Raw genomic sequence first — 19,172 nt, forward strand, 5'->3', positions numbered from 1 at the left:
GTTTGAGGTCCAGCCAGTGTGCTGCTCAGCTGGGGTGAGCTTGCAGGGCTGAGAGTGGGAGGAAGCCAGGGAAGTCGCAGAACTTTCCTACTTACGGTGCGTACTTGTAACTGTTCTTCAATTCTCCGATATAAGTGTATCTCCCTGGTTAATTGCAAATTATTTACAGGACCACGCTTTCTATTTTTTTAAATGAATCTCAGTCTGTACCTGGCACCTCACTGGGCATGGAGCTAATGCCAAATAAAAATGTGATGGTTGATGAGTGCTGTTCATACACATTTCCCAGTGGTTCCACCCCTGGGAGGCAGCTATGTGATCAATAAATAGGATGCTAGGAGAGTGGGAATTTCCAGCAGTGCTTCATATTGTCACCTTCGAGGCCTATAGAGAGTTCTGCTGAGGGCAAGGTCATCCTGATGAGGTTTTTTGTTTTTTGTTTTAATGGTGGCTTTTAGCGTAAATTGGCAGGGATTGATCAGGTGCTTCCTCTGGGCTAATGCTCCTTGGGGATCAGGGATGTGGTGTGCACACTCATCTGAGAAGGTCCCGTAATGGCAAGGCAGTCACCAGGGAACCCATGTCCTCAGAGGACCCGGCCCCTCGGAGAAACTGCAGGTTCACTGGGGGAGATTACCAGGATTTTAGACCTCAGGATGAAGAAACACACTCCAAGAGGGGCTGTGGATAGTTACTACGGTGCCCCAGAAAGGTGCCAGGGTAGTGCATGGGGAAAGCCCCCCGGGGTCCTGGCCAGCTTACAGGCAACGGGGAGAAGCATGCTGGGCAGACTGTGTGGGGTCCAGTCATGATCAGCCTAGCTCCTGAGGGGCTTTGCGTGGCACAGGTGTGAGGATAAGAGCAAAGATTCTGGGAAGGAACAAAGAGACCGTGAGTCTCTAGGAAGCCTGGACTTTTGATTTAGCCAGACTTGGGTTTGAGGCCTCGCTCCTGCCCAGGGTAGAGTAAGCTCCTGTCACTACCTCCGCCATTACAGGGAATCCTAGCAAATCTATGAGAGCCAGAATCTAGACACAATGCCTGGCGCTTAGTGCTCAACATATACTTGCCCTTGGATAGCCAATGTCAACTTAAATTTGCTAGAATTGTCACTCTGGGCCAGAAGGAGCTGTGTCCTGGCAATGGTGGCAGGGAGTCACCAGCAGGACCGGGTAGGACCCATGGTTGCCACAGTAGCTAGTGCTGTGAGGAGGATGGAGATGCGGGAGGGCTTGCTCCCATAGGGCAGCACCATGGTGGGGCCACTGAGACTGAGACCAGTGCACAGAGGGCTGGGCCTGGCGGTGGCCCCTTTGCACAGGCAGAAGAGCCTCCCAGAAGAGGACTCAATCTGGGCCCGCTATGGGGGCCGGCTGCTTGTAAGGAACGGAATAGACCACCAGAGGAGAACACTTCCCAGGTGGGGCAGTGCCAGGGCAAGACGCTGGACCCGACAACAAAGCCTGCAGTGGTGAAGACAGCAGAGACTCCAAGCTCCCTGTGAAGGAAGTGACTCACCCCGTCCCCAGCCCAGCTCCTTTCCTAAGGAGGAAAAAGGTGAGAATTCCAAAAAGAAATACTCTGTCAGTAAATTCTAACATGGGAGGTCTCAAGGAGCCCTACTTGGCCCCGGTCTAACAGCCAGTAACTCAAAAAGCTGGCTGCTCAGAGACCACAGCACAGTCCGTTCTTAGGACAGAAGTGCAGATGGGTGGCACACAGGCCATAACCACCAACATGGAGTTGCTATGCCAGGTGCAGCCAGGGCCTCACTCCCGCACCCCATGGAGCTGTGACAGCTGGTGGCGAGCATTCTGGTGACAAGTGAGCCATGGGCAGGCTTGCGTGGCACAGAGAGTTGGCTTGTTCTTACACACCCGTGAGACACCCTCCGGAAAGTCCCAGAAATACTGGCCTGGAGCTTACAGGTGGAGGAGGTGTGAAGGTCTGCAGGTGCAAATGAGGCCAAGCAGTCAGTGGGATTTACATTGGTTCTGTTAACCTGACCTCATTCGTATCCTCAGTATGGAGACGCTTTGGGACGATAAGGCAAGAATAGTGATGATAGTAACGGCCATTTGTTGAGCACCTATTGCAGGCAGGCACTATGCTTAATACTCTAAACATTTTTTTTTTTTTTTTACTTTTTATCCCAACCCTGGAAATAAGAACATTTGAGACAGGAGGAAACTGAGGCTGATCATTCATGTAAAGGTTGTGGCAGCATCTGGGAGAGGTGTGGGAAAGCACAGTAATAGGACCCAAATGTTCACAGCAGAAGCAGTCCCTAGCTTCTGACCTGAAGGGGCCCTTCTCTGACCTGCTCGCTGCTCCCTCTGGACTCAGCAGGAGCCTCCACGCTCCAGGAAGGACATGGGGCAAAGCTCTGCTTTTTGACCTAGGCATCTCCTTTTGAGGGAGTGGTGAGTTAGCCAAAGCGGGCATGGAAATGACTGTGAAAATGGAATGGCAGCTGGAAGAAGGTCATGATCCAGGAAAGGGCATGAGGAGGGCAAACTGCAAAAGCCTGAGGCACTGTAGGGATGGGAATGTTGAATGGTATAATGGCACATCAGGGTTTTCATGACTTTGATGCAAGGGGAAAGTGATTTTCACCTCAGACTCAAACTGGAAGTTTTTCTCCCTACCAAAAGGCAGGATGCCAGAGAAACAGATCGTTTCCCGCCTGGGTAAGAGTTCGGTGTTTCTCCAGTGCTCCACTCTGACCTAGCAGAGAGTCAGCAGAGACCATCCCCCAGTCACTTCATCCAGCAGAGGATTTTCCACATGTGCTATGGGCTCTGTTCTGGAATGCATGCATTTGTCCAAAATAGTCACAGAAGAAAAGAAACTCAGAATACATAAGGTTGGAGTGAGGCAAACTAATTTTTTCTGAATGATTGCATTTAACACATTGAAAGTGGAAGTTTAGCATCCCATCATTTCATTGTATACCCACTTTGGCTGGATTGGGCTTCAAAGATAGCCAAGCATTCTCTAGCTGTCCAGGATTGCTATGGAGGGCCGAATCTTGTATTACACGGTTGTCTATGTTATGTAAAGTAACTAACATCAGATTCTCCATACAAGTCTAATTCTCATAAAGAAAACAATAGTGCAGATTAGAACTTTGAAGCTGACATTGAAGGAATTGTGTGTCAGTTCTTACAGTCCTTGTTTTTTTTTTTTTTCATCATGAGAGATGAGGAAAGGAGAACAAACACCAAGTCTGCGTGTGAATTGCAGTGCTATGATACACATAGATTGGGCAGTTTCAACTGGCTTTCAAGGCTGTTTAAGATCCAAGTGTGACTAAATGCTGATCACACAAAGCAAGACACATCATTTGAAACAATCACTGGGGGGTATTATTGTGGCATCCCTTTGGGGGAATCCAGAGGCCCAACTTAACCCTCTCTAACTTCCACACATTGAACAACTGAGTACTGAGAGAGGCTCATGGTGAAGAGCACTGGCCCTAAAATATCATTAACATCATTACCCTCCCCTACAAGCCCAGTCAGAGGTGGAAACCCTTAAAACGTGGGTGGAAGTCCATGGACCAACCATGGAATTCTGTGCTGTGTGCTTAGCTGATGCCATTTCTTCCTCTGGGCTTAGCTGATGCCACTTCCTCTTTTGTGCACTGCATCCATAAAAGAAGCCATTTTGGGTAAGGCCAGAAAGGATGGGAATAAGCTCTTTTTTTTTTTCTTCTATCCTCCAATTCTCTCATTAACTCGGGGCCAATGGAAACTGGGAATCACTTATTATGATTCCTCCTGAGACTGCACAGAACACACATGGCATATTCCTCCCAAAGCTGCTAGAAACCTAGTATGGTGTACACTGCTCTGCAAGCAAGACGCCAATGCTGGAGCACAATTTCACTGCACTTTATACTTCAGCTCTTGCCAGAGCAGCCTTGACTCCTCCAGACACAATGTTCATAATCCAGGTGCAAAAATCAGGTGCTGGAATTCATGTCAGTTAGTTTTCTTTTAAGAGCCAAAGACTCCTTACCAGTGACTCCTCCCTAATCTGTTGCCTGCTACAAACTGGATACTGTAGCAACAGGGATCTTCTTGGCAGGCAAAAGTAGGGAGTTCACCCACTCCAGCATTGCTGAGCAGAGTGTGCTTCAGGTCATCTTGCCATGGCAATGAAATGTTTCCAGCTATTTCCTTAAGGTTCATTTCCTAAGAACAAACCATGATTCATGGCACTAGGGGAGGTGAATTGAATTAATGCCTAATTGGTAAGTAAAACAATTAAATCTCTTAGTTTTAAAACATATCTGCAAGATTACTCTAAAGTAACTATAGTTTAGAAATGTACAGTGAATACTTTGAAGGTCTAGACTTACACCAATCTGTTTCCTAATCTTTACGAATGTGTATTAGAGTTCTGTCAATCAAGATTTGATTCACTTACTTATTCAACAAATGTACTATGCATGTAGTGTGTGCAGCTACTGTCCTAGGCACTGGGGATGCAGTATTACCTTCAAGGAACTTACATCTAATCTATACTTCATATATTCAAAATGGGTGAATCTTTGCTTGACACTATTAATGAGGTCAAGTACAATCACACATATTTTCCAAAGAGTTAGTTTAACCTTTCAGCTGGTCTCCTATTTGTCCTGTCATGCTCTAAACATTGTATTACAGGCGTGCCATACCTTATCCTTCCTGTTAAAACAGCAGCCTCCCAGCCCCTGTCCACATTCTTGCTGTTATCTCAGCCATCCCCATCGCCCACATGTCACAAATTTACTCCCTCATAACATGTCTACTTGCACAATGTCCCTGAAATCCTGTTTAAAATCCATCAGTGTTTTGCTCAAGAACCTTCACTAGTCTTTTATTTCTAAATAAAACATTTGCCCTTCTTTAAGGTCCTGAATCTCAAGTCATTTAACTTAATTAAACTTGTTTTCTGTTATTTAATTAATTCATTTAATCACATAATCAATCACTAACCAACAAAGATTTAATAGACACCTATGGTATATCGGGTGGCCCTGAGCCACCAAAGGCATTGGTAGCAGATGCTGTGGTGGCCACCCGATTCCTCCTTCAGGTCTGAAGCCCTCCCCACTCAGCATGACAGGGGTGTTGGTGGCTGAGGGCTCCCAACTGAGTCCCTCTTTGGCAATTGCTCTTGGCTGAAGGGAGCTGCCTTCCCAAGGTTACTCCTGCTCATTGGAAGCAGTCAGCACTGATAATAGGTTGATGTGAATGTCAAAGGTTTGAGATCCTTACTGCAACTTGCAATGAGTTTGAAGGGGCATCCTAGCTCCAGAGTTCCCTGTTGGATTGGACTGAAGTTCAACTTCTCTCAGCCCAGTTCCACTTTCCTCACTCCATTACAGGCTCAAGAAGCTTACAGTCTAACAAAGAAATCAGACAAATAAGTGGACAAATAAAACAGTGTGGTAAGGCTCACGCCTATAATCCCAACACTTTGGGAGGCCGAGGTGGGCGGATCACCTGAGGTCAGGAGTTCGAGACCAGCATGGCCAACATGGTGAAACCCCGTTTCTACTACAAATACAAAAATTAGCTGAGTGTGGTGGTGCATGCCTGTAATTGCAGCTACTCGGGAGGCCGAGGCAAGAGAATCACTTGAACCTGGGAGGCGGAGGTTGCAGTGAGCCAAGATCGTGCCATTGCACTCCAACCTGGGGGATAAGAGTGAGACTTTGTCTCAAAACAAAACAAAAAGTGTGGTAAGAGATATGACAGGGGAAGGTCTAGGTTACAGGGGGAGAGGAGAGTTCCTGCAGGAACTGAGCTCTAAGTGAGATGTGCAGACTGAGCCAGAGACATCCAGGAGAACTGGCAGGACCTGGGAAGAACAGAAGGGTGGCCATCCAAGATAACAATATGTGTGCATGTCCAGGGAAGAGAGGGCATCGGGCGCTGAGGAATGGTGAGAGGCACTGGGGAATGGTGAGGGGCACTGGGGAATGGTGAGGGGAACTGGTGAATGGTGAGGGGAACTGGTGAATGGTGAGAGGCACTGGAAAATGGTAAGGGGCACTGGGGAATGGTGAGAGGCAAGGCTGGAGAAGAAGGGGCAGAAAGAGGGTGTGTGGCATAGATTCTGAAGTCCTAGTTAGCCATGTGGACAGATTTGGAAGTACTGAATGGTTTTCAAAACAGGAGTGACAGGATTCGATTTGCATATTGGAAACAGCTCTCTGGAAGATTGATGGGCAGCAAGAGAAGATGCAAAGAGGCCAGTTAGGAGCTGCTGCTGAAGGCCATGGGAAAAATGACTGTGGATCATGGCATTGAGGGTGGAAAGCAATGAATTGATTTGAGGACCATTAATGAGACAGAATCAGCAGGATGACTTCCTGGATAAAGGAAAAGGGGAATGGTAGTGCCACTTGCTGGAGTAAGGAGACTGGAGGAAAAGCAGGCTTGGGCTTTGGGGTTTGAGGTAACTAAAAGATACCTCATCACAAGGAGGAGTCCCTCTTCTGGACACACCCAGCCTCTCTTCCAGGGGATGGTGCTCCCTCTACTAACTAGCTGCTTGGTCATCTCTCCACTCTTCTGGCTGCCTTTCTACAGCCTTAACCATGCCCAAGTGACATGGCTGTTATCTTCATTAGAACTCCCCACTAAACCAGCATCTCCCCCAGTCAACCACCCGATCTCCCTCCTTCCTTCATGCATAGACATCCTTGGCAGAGTCCCTTATACCTGCTATCTCTGCTTCCTCAGAGGCTTCTAAGAGTTCTTGTGCTTTCCTCAGAAGGATTTTCCAGTCACACTCAAGTTCACAGAAGTCTGGCATCTTCATCTAATACTGCACAGAACTGCTCTCACCAAGATGGCTAAAGACCTCCATGTTTCTGGTTCACAAGACATGCCAGTCATTATCATGTCAGCTGACCACTTCCTTCCGTTGGTTTCTCTGACCCACATGCTCCTGGGTTTTGTGATCTCTCTGGCTGCTCTTTTCCAGTCTGCCTTAAAGACACCTCTTGTTCACAAACATTGATGTCCTCTAGAGTTCAAAAACTAGGCTCTTTTTACTTCACAAACATCCCCTGGGCAATGTTATTATTGTCTTTTTGTTGAAGATTTCCAAACCTGTATCTGCAGGCCAGCTCTCCTCAGCTCAGACCCATATGCCCACCTGCCCGTTCAGTGCTTACACTGGGGTAAGAACCAGAATCTTTGGTGAGTCTGAGGGTATGTGGCAGCTCCTTCTGATGGTGCCCAGTTTCTCCACCGAGTAGGAGGCAAGGCCATGTTTAGGGGTGTGGGAGTTGGTGACAGGGTAGCAGGTTTAAGAGACTAGTGGACATTTGCTGTATCTTCTTGGGAGAATGGAACCAGGAGAATGTAAAAGGCGGTATGTAGGATCCAGCTGCTAATGGAAACTATGAATCCATAGGGTTCCTGCCTTCTAAGTTGTGGGATTTCTCCAGCACTCCAGTAAATACCATGGGTGTGGATCAAAAGTTGGACAGTAACATTCTGCCACGTGGATGAGACAGAAGGACCATGCAAGGAAAGATCCTGGCAGAGGGAGTTGCAGTGACAGGCCCTGGCATGAAGATAGAAAATAAACAGACTTGGGGGCAGTGGAGGATTGGATGTTTGAATTTTAAAATGCAGAGGCAAAGCCAGATTGGGGTGATGATATGGTGCAAGGAGAGACTGTAAGTGTTGGTCAATGACATGAAGTGGGAGTGCAGGTCCCTGGAGACGAGGATGTCAAGGGGCTGAGAGGCTCAGTATTGGTCATTCCTAGCACTGGAAGGAGCTGGTAGGACTGGGGCCAATGCTAGTGAGGTCAAGGGGGAGCTCATGGGCAGTCTGCAGAGGACACCAGTGACAAAGAGCAGAGATAAAAAGGAGTTCAGAGGAGCTTTCCAGGAGGGAGAAAGAAGGCTTGGGGAGGGAGGGAGTGGAGCTGTGGAAGAATGAACCTGTCATAGGAGAAGGGTCTTCCGGGAAGGGGTGGAAGCTACAGAGAAGAGCCGGGTGTATCACAAACAGATCGCTGACCCCAGGAATCAAAAGGCAAGCTTGAGTAGAGGGAACAGCTTAGGAGTGAGAGGATACATTGTGTGATACATCCAGGTGCCCACCCTACATAATGGAGGTAGGAGACTGACCATACGGTGTCCAACTGAATCAGTCCCAAATCTTCCTGTGTCTGCGGGCAGGTGAGAAGAAGTTTCAGGACTCCGGCAAGGAGTCAACAGAAGCAAGCTGGACGAAAGCAAGTTCTGGCCCAAAGCGGAGGCCAGAGGTAGAATTTTTGCCTCCCAGTGTTCCTAAAGCCACCTTCATTGTAGGGGTAACTAAGTACTCTTGGGGGAGAAGCCTGCTCTGGCCCAGTTAGATTTGCGGAACTCTGAAAGCCGGGCTCCAGATTGGGGTACTCTAGGCATTTCATGTTCCACTCATTAGTTAACTCATTCATTCACTCTTTAATCCATTCGCTTATTCCTAAAATGTACTTTAGTTGTTTCTTCCCTTCCTTCCTCACCTGAAAAGGTTTAAGGTATTCATATTAGCACCGACTATGTGCCAGGCACTGAGCAAGGGTTTTAGAAATATATAGCTCCCTATGATTCCTTTGCCATGTTCCCTTCTATTAAAACAAAATCTAGCCTTCTGGCATGGCCTAGACCAAATTTCACCTACTTCCTGAAAACTAAATCATGTTGGCCACCATCTCTTCTCTTTGGAATTCTTTTAGTACTTATTCTCCGAATCACATATTTTGCTATATAACTACATTTTTTTCTAGCTTACCGTGCCTGTCCAATGAAACTGTAGGCCCTTGGGGATGGGGACTTAGTAAATAAATTTTAAGTGCTTCTAATATCTACTGAAGACATAGTAAGCCCTCAACAACAGGAATTACATTCTAAAGAGACATGCCTCTCTGCAACAGAGTCGTTCTTGATGATGCGCTATAACGAGACCTAATAATGAACTCTGAGTTTCTCAGGATACTCATTGGAGCGTGAACAGTTTAAAGTACAAGGTCAGCTCCAGGAAAGACAGAAGATAAAATGTGAAGAGCAATAGAGTAGCAATTTACATTTGTTCTCACCAGACTAAAAGAATACATTATAATATAGTGTCAAGTTAATGCTGGAGCTTTGGAAAGTATAATGTTACACAGACATATTTTGTTGCACTCATTTTAGGTTTCCAAGAAGTGTGCTGGAATTATGTCTCTCTTGGAATGAGCAACTGCTTAGCAAGACAAATGTCAGATTCTAGAACTTGACCCCAGGACACTTTTCTAATACAGTGATCAAGTGACCTAGTTTGAGGAAATGACAAATAAATGTCATGGATTTCTCATTCAGCTGTCACTCTATGGGTAGGAGAGCAAGTAGGAGGAAAAGGGGAATATTTAGAAGTTCTAAATGGGGCCTTTAAAATGCCAATGTGGAGACATAGGAAAACTGGTTCCCAACATGGTCTTCCTTTGACCAAATTACTTTTTTCATTGCCCATCTGACAATGTTTCCCTGATTCCTATACCTTATTATCACTAAGCTTTATTTCTCCACATCTTGTTTTCTTCTATGATTTTATGTTCTGGCTTTTTATTTTATGCTCCTTTCCTCCTTATAATCTCCTCTATCTCCTTCCCCAGCGTTTAAAAGATATATCTTTTTAATTAAACATTTTTATTTCAATGCCCAAAGTGTAACTTGTAGTGAGAAAAAGACTCAGCTTGCACCCCAGGGGCCAGGGCAACAATTCTTTATAAGTGGTTGCTCTTTCAGGTTCCTGTCCTTAAAAATCTGTCTGCCCTGACCCAGTATTTCTACAGCATCACGCAGGAAGTACCTCTCTGGTGCATCTGGAATTCCCAGAAAAAAAGCACATTAAAGCTGGTAATTTTAATGCTTAATTTCATTATAATCTTAGATCCATTCATAGATCGTCCATGTACAAAATGTTTTTTTAATATGCAGCTTGCAGTGCTTGCAGCTTTCAGTTTGTCAGAGGGTTTTTGTTTTTTAGCATCCACTGCTATGTGTGGCAGGCAACTGGTCTACAGATACAGATAGAAATTAACTGCATTCCCATTCCCTGCTCTTGTGGATCTCGCCATACTAAGGATAAAATGAAATCTGGCATATAATCTTACATGACTGTTCTGGTTTCCATTCCTCCACCCTTTCTGTGTGAAATGCCTCCTTTTTGGGAGGGGGCATGAGGAGTTGCCTACTATTTCATCCAGGCCTAAGGACCCATGAGATGGGCAACATCTATACAGCATCTGTGGAAAGCAGGGAGCCATTCAGGCACATCAACTGCCCAGAGAGCTGAGAAGCTTGAAGCCCAGCAGACCTGGCTCAAAGATCACGTGGCTGTTCTTGCTCTCCCGCTCAGGGCGGCATTCTCCCCTTGTTATACCTCAACTTGGAATGTCAACCTCAGGATCTGGGAGGACAGAAGATTGCCACTCTCCTTAAACGGCATCCACTACTTTGAACACTTATTGAGCAACTACCAACACCAGACAATTTGAACATTCACTGAGCAACTACTTGAATATATGTAATTGTTAGATGCTTTACATACATTGTCTTATTTTTTACAAACCTGTTAACTAGATGTTTATGTTACCCCCATTTTAAGAATGAAGAAATCCAGACTCAAAGAGGTATAATACCTTGATCAAGGTTGATATGGGTCAATGCAGTGGCTGCAACCTGGATCGAAATTGATCGTGTTTAAAGAAACAGACAACAAACAAACAAACAAACAAACAAAACCAAAAAACGAATACCCCACACTGCCCCTCTCTGGGATTCTCTGCATGGTTGCCAAGCCAACAAGGGAAACTGACAAGCACTTGTCGGAACTGCATTCATTCACTCACTTATTTATTCAACAAGGGTTTTCCTGGTACAACAGTACCAGCTTAAGGGAGGCAGTTCCTGAATTCAGGGTCTGTCACATCAGGAGACACACAGCAATCTAATAGTTCAACTGTTGAACCTCTTTTTCCATGTGTCTTTCTAATCATTAAAAAAAAGCCATCAAGTTATTTGTATTATCTTTTCTTTTCGTTTTTCTTTTTTTTTGAGATGGAGTCTTGCGCTGTTGCCCAGGCTGGAGTGCAGTGGTGCGACCTCGGCTCACTGCAACCTCCGCCTCCCGGATTCAAGCGATTCTTCCGCCTCAGCCTCCCAAGTAGCTGGGACTACAGACACCCGCCACCACACCCGGCTAATTTTTGCATTTTTAGTAGAGACGAGGGTTTCACCATCTTGGCCAGGCTGGTCTTGAACTCCTGGCCTCGTGATCCACCCGCCTCAGCCTTCCAAAGTGTTGGGACTATAGGCATGAGCCACGGCGCCCCGCCAGTTGTTTGTATTATCTTTAATAGACATTGAATTAGCTTTCTTTTAACCGAATAAATTCAACATTAATCCCAGTGCTAACACTGGGTTCAGTTGACACATTGTTTCAGAATCCAAGCCTTCTGCATCCCACTTTCAACCATTTTTTTAAAACCTGTGTATAAAAATAGTTGTTCCTTGCTCCAATAAAGAGATTGGAAAATCCAAATTCACAAACTAGACAGGGTATGAGGGAATATTAATTAGCATGACAAACACCCTCCCTTTATAAAATAATCCACTGTCTCTTAAAAAGGCTAACAGTGAACGAATACTGGTATTAGTAAAGAAATCACTGGGCAAAGAAACACAAAGAGAAAGAAAGTCAAGTGAAGTTCCGGAAATTACAACAGAGATAAGCAGAACGATGGGCCTTGGTTTACAACATTGGGACTTAAAGATGACTTTTTGGAACAAGCCCACTGGGCACGGCCAGGAAAGGAAATTTCCAGTTGTAATCGATGAGTTTGTAAGACTTTGTGCAAAGAATGCGGGGGTGGAGGAAGAACTGGGATCTACTCGGGTTTCTAAATTTATCCGTTTAATTTACTCATGCACTCTGCTGTGTAAAAGAAAACACATTTTCCACTAAAATCTCCTATTTTATCAACGCAAAATTTTCCTGCTTTCTATTAAGCAACAAGGTTACAGCAAGTGTAACAAACTCAATGTACTTAGTGATGATCTTTCCTGCTCCAGCCAATTCATCCTATCACCTTCAGCCTGGCTCCTACCCTGGTCTTCAGTTTACACTTGTGTCTCAGCCCTTATCAGCTCCCCACGAAATTCCTGGCTGCTATTTTAAATCGGGTGCTATTTTAAATCTGTTACTACTTTAAATCGGGTCGCGCCCATTCTTCGTGTCGGTGAGAGAGGGGCTGCGCTTCAAGTTGCGCGACCACACAGTGGGGAGTAAACGGAGACGGTGACTGGATTGCCATCCGCCCGCTTCACAGCGCAGGGCTCACGCACAGCGCCCCTGACTGGCCGCTCCGGGCGCCTTCTCCATGCCCCGACGCGTCTCGCCCGCGCGGGCTCCACGCGCAGCCTTAGTAGGCTCCGAAACTTGGATCAGCGCATCGATCCCTGAGAGGGCTCTTCCTTCGGCCCCATCACTCCCACAGTGGAAGGGCGGCCGCCTCCGGAAGGCTGCCCGCGCCCGCATCCGCTTCCTTGCCCGGCCGAGCCCCGCGCTGGCCCCGAAGAGGTGCCGGTAGCCAAGCTGCAGCTAGGTGGGCTCTTCCCGCGCCGGAAGTCCGCGCGTGCGCGCTGGCCGGCCTGGAGGGCGCGTCCGGCGCAGAGGGGCGGCGGGGGCGGGGCCGCGGCCGCTCGCAGGGTGTCCTCTTCCCCGCCCCCCGGCGTTCGGCGGTCGCCGTGACAACCGGAGCGGCTGCAACTGCGGCTGGCTCGCGAGTCCCGCGTTGCCTCCAGGCGGTACTTCTAGGCCGGCAGCAGCTGCCCAGTCTCCGCGATCTCCCCGCCTCCCGGCCCGCTGGGAGGGGCTGACCCGCCCTCCGCCCGCCAGCTGGAGAGTGAGCGGCGCCCGGCCGCCCAGCCAGCCCGCCGTTCTCCGGCCGCCGTTCGGGCGCGCGCAGGGAGCGGGCGCGACTATGCCAAGATGGTCTTGCAGACGCAGAACAAGCACCGGGAGGCGGCCCGAAGCCGCCCCAGCAGCCCCCCATCTCGCAGTCGCCGCTGAGTGGGGCGCCGGACGTCGGCGCCGGGGAACCCGGGCCCGAGCGCGCGCCGCCGTCCCCAGGGCGCAAGGGCGCCGGGGGCAGTAAGGGGCCCCGCGCCGAGCCCGTCGCACCGCCCGCTGGGGGCGCCTGGCCGCCCGGCTGCGCTGGGCTCTGGGCCTGCGGCGCGCGGGGCGCGGCCGGACCTGGACCACGCTCCTGTTGGGTGAGCAGCCCGAGCGCAGGCGACGCCGGGACGCGGAACTTTGAGACGCGGCCCCCCTCCCCTCGCCTTGGTTCCCCTCCTCTGCTTCAGCCCCGTCGAGCCCCGCCGGCCGGACGAGCCAGTTTGCAGCCCTCTCCGACTTTTTCTCTGGGACGTTCTTACCTTCTCCTTCCCCCAACTCCCTGGCTCAGCTCTCCTCGCACGCTTCCCACCCGCGCTCTGCCTGGGCTTTAAAAGAATGGCCCGGGGATCAACAGCTGCCTGGCCTGGCCGCGGGCGGCAGGTCTTCGCTAACGAGACTTGGGCGCTGCTGATTGGCATGACCGGCCGCCTTCCCCGTTATCTCGGCCTCTGACCGCCAGGATGGTTTGCTTTTGGCTTGGAAACGATTACGTGGAGCTCAAAGCAAAAGCACGTTCCATGTCCTAGAGAGTTGCTTAAACTTATAATTAAATTTTAGCGCGTTTTTTTCTTCTTGGCCGCAAACGCCGCTGGTGGCGCTTTATTTGTGATTCCCCTCCACAGGTCACTTTCTAGGTTGTGTTGTGTTTGGGGCGCCCGAGCCTTAATCCTCCCTGCTGGCCTGGGAACCTTTAGTGAGGAGGGCCCTCCTCCCCTCCGTCTGCCGTGCACCAAATGGATAATGTGTAATGATGTGCTGAAAAAAGTAAAGTTGAAGCATTCGTTATGTTTCGGACTGACTTCAGGTTTCCTTTGTTTCCTGTTTGACATTTCGATAAGGCAAGTTATAACAGTTTGGATAACAGGCCTAATTTTTATAAGTCAACTAGTGAAATGCTGTAACATTGCTTTTCTATATGCCTCATTGGGCTTTTGGCTACTGAACTATTTATTTACTGTTGCTTTATCCCTTAGTATATTTTCAAATTACCTTGGTGACCCAAAGTTCCCTTAGCCAGGAGTTGGAGTCCAGTATAAGTCAAGGAATAGGACACAGCAAATTGGCTTCCCCTGAGATCACAGCCACCACTAAAAGCCACTTAGTCATAAAAAGCTAGTCATCTCTGTGTGTATGTTTTAATGGGCTCAAGAAGGTTGTTTTTAGGGTAGTTTTTTTTTCCCTATTGCAGATTCAAGCCTAGAAAAACTGAGGTTTTTTTTCCCTAGCAAGTCCCCGCCCCCTCCACACACTTTTTTTTTTTTTCTCAGTAGTGAGCTTGAAAAGCTGTCTAGTCTGCAGGTTAGAAAAGCTCACCTTGGGGAGGCAGCACGTTACGGTGGATGAGGCAGAGCTTTCAGATCTAGTACGCAGCGGTTCAGTTTGGTTTAAGTTTCAGGTTCCTGCCTTTGTGAGTCTTTCCTTCTCTGCTAGTGGGGGGTTATCACATGGCGAATTTACTCCACAGGGATCCACAGGGATCTGCTAAGGATCATAACTAAAAGGGGTGGGTGATACATGGGAAGATACTTTGTGTTTAGAACACTTGACACATTGTAGTTGTTGTAATAAAAGCAAATATGTGATGCTGATTTGAGATCTGATGACAGGATGGAGTTGCATTTTTATTGAATGACTAGTATAAACATTAACCACTTTGTAGTAAAATATAGAATAGCATTGCTTCTTCAGGGATGGTACGATAACAAATCTTAGAATAATGATATTTATTGCTATTTTCTGCATATTTTCTTTTTTGATTGCATTTCCTTTGTGCCTTCTTTGGATGGATGCATGACTTATATTTGGATGACTTATCTTTGGATTTAGTAATGCCCATACCTAAATACAGTTTTGTATTAATGTAACAGTATAGCACGTTGCTTGACTTGCCCCTTTGAACATTGAAAGGAGGTCCAGTGAGTGTGGTAGACCGTATTCTTGGGTGTACCCTGGACCATGACCATCAGATGTGTGGAAGCTGGATGAACAGACCTAGGTCTAGAGACTTACTGTCCTTGTTAACCCTCTGCATGAGGCCCCAGGGCACCTTGAGAGATGATTGGGCCTGGGTTGCTTCTTTCTCTGGCTCTGTACCCTCATAGACTGATGTCAGACCTGTTTCTTCCCCACGATTATGCCCTGCCACAGCATCAAAAAACCACTCAGATCCTGCAGAGAGGAGCAGAGTTTAGACATTTTTGAAAGCTGCCTTATTTCCTGTTTCCTTCCTGCCTCCCAGGATGAGTGAGAGTTGAGCTGACATTATACAGTATTTCAGTGTGGGACTTTAAAATAGCTGTTTGGTTTTCCGCATTGCATTGCATATTCTTTTGTTCATCAAGAGTTCATTTGTAACTGATCAAAAAAAGAACAGTTATAACAACTAAATATTAAGCTAGACAGAAATGGATTCATTTCTATTTAGAAAGTAATTTTGTAACTTGAAGCTCCATGATAGAAACACACATTTTTAAGAGTTAGAAACTGACTGGGGCTTTCCTCCATAGGTTCTAATCACTGATGAGGAACTCACTGCCTACCAACATGGTCTTTCCACTGTTGGGCAGTGTTAAGCATTGTTGCAAAGTCTGTTTTAATAAATATATGTTTTTCTGATTTGGGGGCATTATTTGCTACTTACTTAGTGGTAACATTTGTAAAGAGGGGTTCTTGACATGTATATTTTTAGAAGTTTCAACCTGATAGCTTCCTCATGCAGAGGCAGCTGTGACATAGTAAGAACCTTAACAATGTTTCCCAAACTTTTTTGACCACAGCCCACATTATAAACAATACAGTTTATATTAAACCTGTTCACACTTCCAAAATGCAACTCAGTACATATATGCATAAGTCTGTATGTTTGTTGATCTATTTATGTATGCCAGTGCTCCGTCAGGAAACAATGGAGTATTTTCAGAAGTGTGGGCAGGTTTAAAGAACCCACAAAGGATATTGAATCACCACCCAAGGATTGTCACCAACAGGAAGGTGCTACCACCTCTGGGTCTGAAGGGAAAGGGGAGCTTTATCAGAGGCTGCACTCAGTGAGAGCTGTGCTGGGGGAGCGAAGTCACTCCAGAAGAGTGACCTCAAGCACTTTCCCTGCACCCTCTGGTCTCCCTCTAGTGTCTCTCCCTGGCTGAAGCTACTAGAAACCCTTGGGCAAGGGGCACAGCTGAAACACTCTGTAGGGTTAGCCTCTTGGGGCTGAGAACAGGGTAGAGAAGGGAGAAGAATGGATTTGAAGAGGTAAATGGAGACTAACCAGCACTTATATGCATATATTTAAGACAAAAGTTTCATGTCACAATGTATATATTTTTTAATCTGGAGCTGTATCTTTTTATTTATTTATTATTATACTTTAAGTTCTAGGGTACATGTGCACAACGTGCAGGTTTGTTACATATGTATACATGTGCCATGTTGGTGTGCTGCACCCATTAACTCGTCATTTACATTAGGTATATCTCCTAATGCTATCCCTCCCCCCTTCCCCCACTCCATGACAGGCCCCAGTGTGTGATGTTCCCCTTCCTGTGTCCAAGTGTTCTCATTGTTCATTTCCCATCTATGAGTGAGAACATGCGGTGTTTAATTTTCTATCCTTGCGATAGTTTGCTCAGAATGATCGTTTCCAGCTTCATCCATGTTCCTGCAAAGGACATGAACTCATCCTTTTTTATGGCTGTATAGTATTCCATAGTGTATATGTGCCACATTTTTTTAATCCAGTCTATCATTGATGAGCATTTGAGTTGGTTCCAAGTCTTTGCTATTGTGAATAGTGCCGCAGTAAACATACATGTGCATGTGTCTTTATAGCAGCATGATTTATAATCCTTTGGGTATATACCCAGTAATGGGATTGCTGGGTCAAATGGTATTTCTAGTTCTAGATCCTTGAAGAATCGCCACACTGTCTTCCACAATGGTTGAACTAGTTTACCCTCCTACTAACAGTGTAAAAGTGTTCCTGTGTCTCCACATCCTCTCCAGCACCTGTTTTTTCCTGACTTTTTAATGATCGCCATTCTAGCTGGTGTGAGATGGTATCTCATTGTGGTTTTGATTTGCATTTCTCTGATGGCCAGTGATGATGAGCATTTTTTCATGCGTCACGATATTTAACCCTATAATGTATAGTACATTCTGATTTTCTATTCTTTTTTAAAAAATATTATTTTTAAGCCATTAAATTGATTTCATGATCCCGTGTTGTGACCCACAGTTTGAAAACACAGGAACTATTTTCAGGTTCCATAACCTGTTTTAAATTAGTTAGGTGCCTGAGCAAAGCATTTAGTTTTCTGAGCCTCAGATTTGTACACATATAAAAGGAAAGACCCGGACCAGAACAGGGCTTCTCAGTCTTAGCTGTGTATTAGAGTCACTTGGAAACTTTAATACAGTTTGGTATCCAAGCCAACATCAAACCAGTTAAATCTGAATCTGGGATGGGGAGGGTGGTGGCGGTGGTGGAGGTGGCGGCAGCGGTGGTGGTGGTAAAGGGAAGCATCAGTAGTTTTTAAAAGTTAATGTCCTGCCTCTTTTTGATAGTAGGCGTCTAGCATCAGTGAGCTGATGTTCCTACATGGCAACAATCTGCGAGAACTATGTGAATCTCCCCCCCCCCCCATGAGGACATGACACAGACAGGCCAGTTTGCCATAGCTTCTCCTGATCTCTACAGTTTCCCCAAAACTGGGGCTGTTATTTGCCATTTATCATCTGATTAGGCCGTTATTTTAATTAGAGTTAAGAGAAGAGTGATGTATTTTTTATACCCGTGTCCTTTATGAAAAGAGAAGACAAAAGGGTAGCTGGAGAAGGCTCTGTGTTTCAAGTGAAGATGGCAAGGGTGCTTTTCTTTGTGGTAGTAAAAGATATGCCCATTAGACATGCAAACAAAGCATCTGTGGTGAAAGACTCACATGAGATACGATTTACAAAACAATTAAAAAAAGAACCTGAGTATGGAAAAAGTGGATGATAAAAACTACCTTTACCCCGCTTTGCATCAGTCCTGTTTGACTCATTCCCATTACCCACCTGGTTCCTGTGGTCAATGGCAAGGGTACCCCTGCTCTAACCTGGTTCTTTATTGACAAGGCTTTGCAACCTCAGCATTGTGGCATTTTGGGTGGGGTAATTTTTTTGTCATGGGGGCTGTCCTGTGCGCTGCAGGATTTTAGCAGCTTCTTTGGCTTCCACCTACAAGATACCACTAGTACCTCCCCAGTAGTAACAACGAAAATGTCTCCAGATGCTGGCCATTGTACCCTGGGAGGCAAAATTGCCTCATTTAGGACCACTGCTTTTATTCTCCACAGCTTACCAGAGCCTTGAAGCCCATATGATAGGAAACACTTGTGACTTCTTAGAGGCAGAAGTGGTCAGAAACTGGGTGGATGCAGAGAGTTGAATCTAGCTGTTGGGGAGTAGATGGGGGGAGCAATGTGGTGTGGTAGAAGCAGCATAGCCATTTCAACACTGGCCTGCATTTGAATCCTGTTCCTGCATTCCCTTTGATATTTCTCACCCTTAGTTGGCTTGTCTTTAAAATGGGGATAATAAATGCTTGGTCTAATTATGGTAAAGAATAAATGAGATAATACATGTAAAATAGCACAGTAAGTTCATTCATAGTCAATCATACCATATCATTGAGTGTCTACTAAGCCAGATGCTAGTTGGTGGGGCTAAAATGTAGAAAGAGACTCTGTCACCCCTACCTTCATGGAACTTACATTCTAGAAGGGGGGATGGTAAATAAATGAATATAATTACACATTGTGAGTGACTGCACTGCGGGAAAGAAACAAGCTGAGACAGAAAAAAAATAAAAGGAAATACCCAGTTTAAGTAGGGTCAGGAAAGGCCTCTTAAAAGAGGCTGATAGAAAGAAAAGATGTCAGCTGAACAGAAGAAGAGAGAGTATTGTGAATAGCA

The 19,172-nt window shown here is 46.4% G+C and overlaps 1 pseudogene across 1 annotated transcript in view; it reads left to right on the forward strand.

Moving 5' to 3' along the window:
* The first annotated feature begins 12,966 nt into the window (after positions 1-12,966).
* LOC106997463 (protein C-mannosyl-transferase DPY19L1-like) overlaps positions 12,967-19,172 on the forward strand; it is a 104,613-nt pseudogene continuing 98,407 nt past the window's right edge. Inside the window, exon 1 of the transcript XR_013415408.1 lies at positions 12,967-13,315. The product of XR_013415408.1 is annotated as a protein C-mannosyl-transferase DPY19L1-like (transcript). The remainder of the gene's footprint in view (positions 13,316-19,172) is intronic.

The sequence above is a fragment of the Macaca mulatta genome, chromosome 3 (genome assembly GCF_049350105.2).
Source record: "Macaca mulatta isolate MMU2019108-1 chromosome 3, T2T-MMU8v2.0, whole genome shotgun sequence".
NCBI lineage: Eukaryota > Metazoa > Chordata > Mammalia > Primates > Cercopithecidae > Macaca > Macaca mulatta.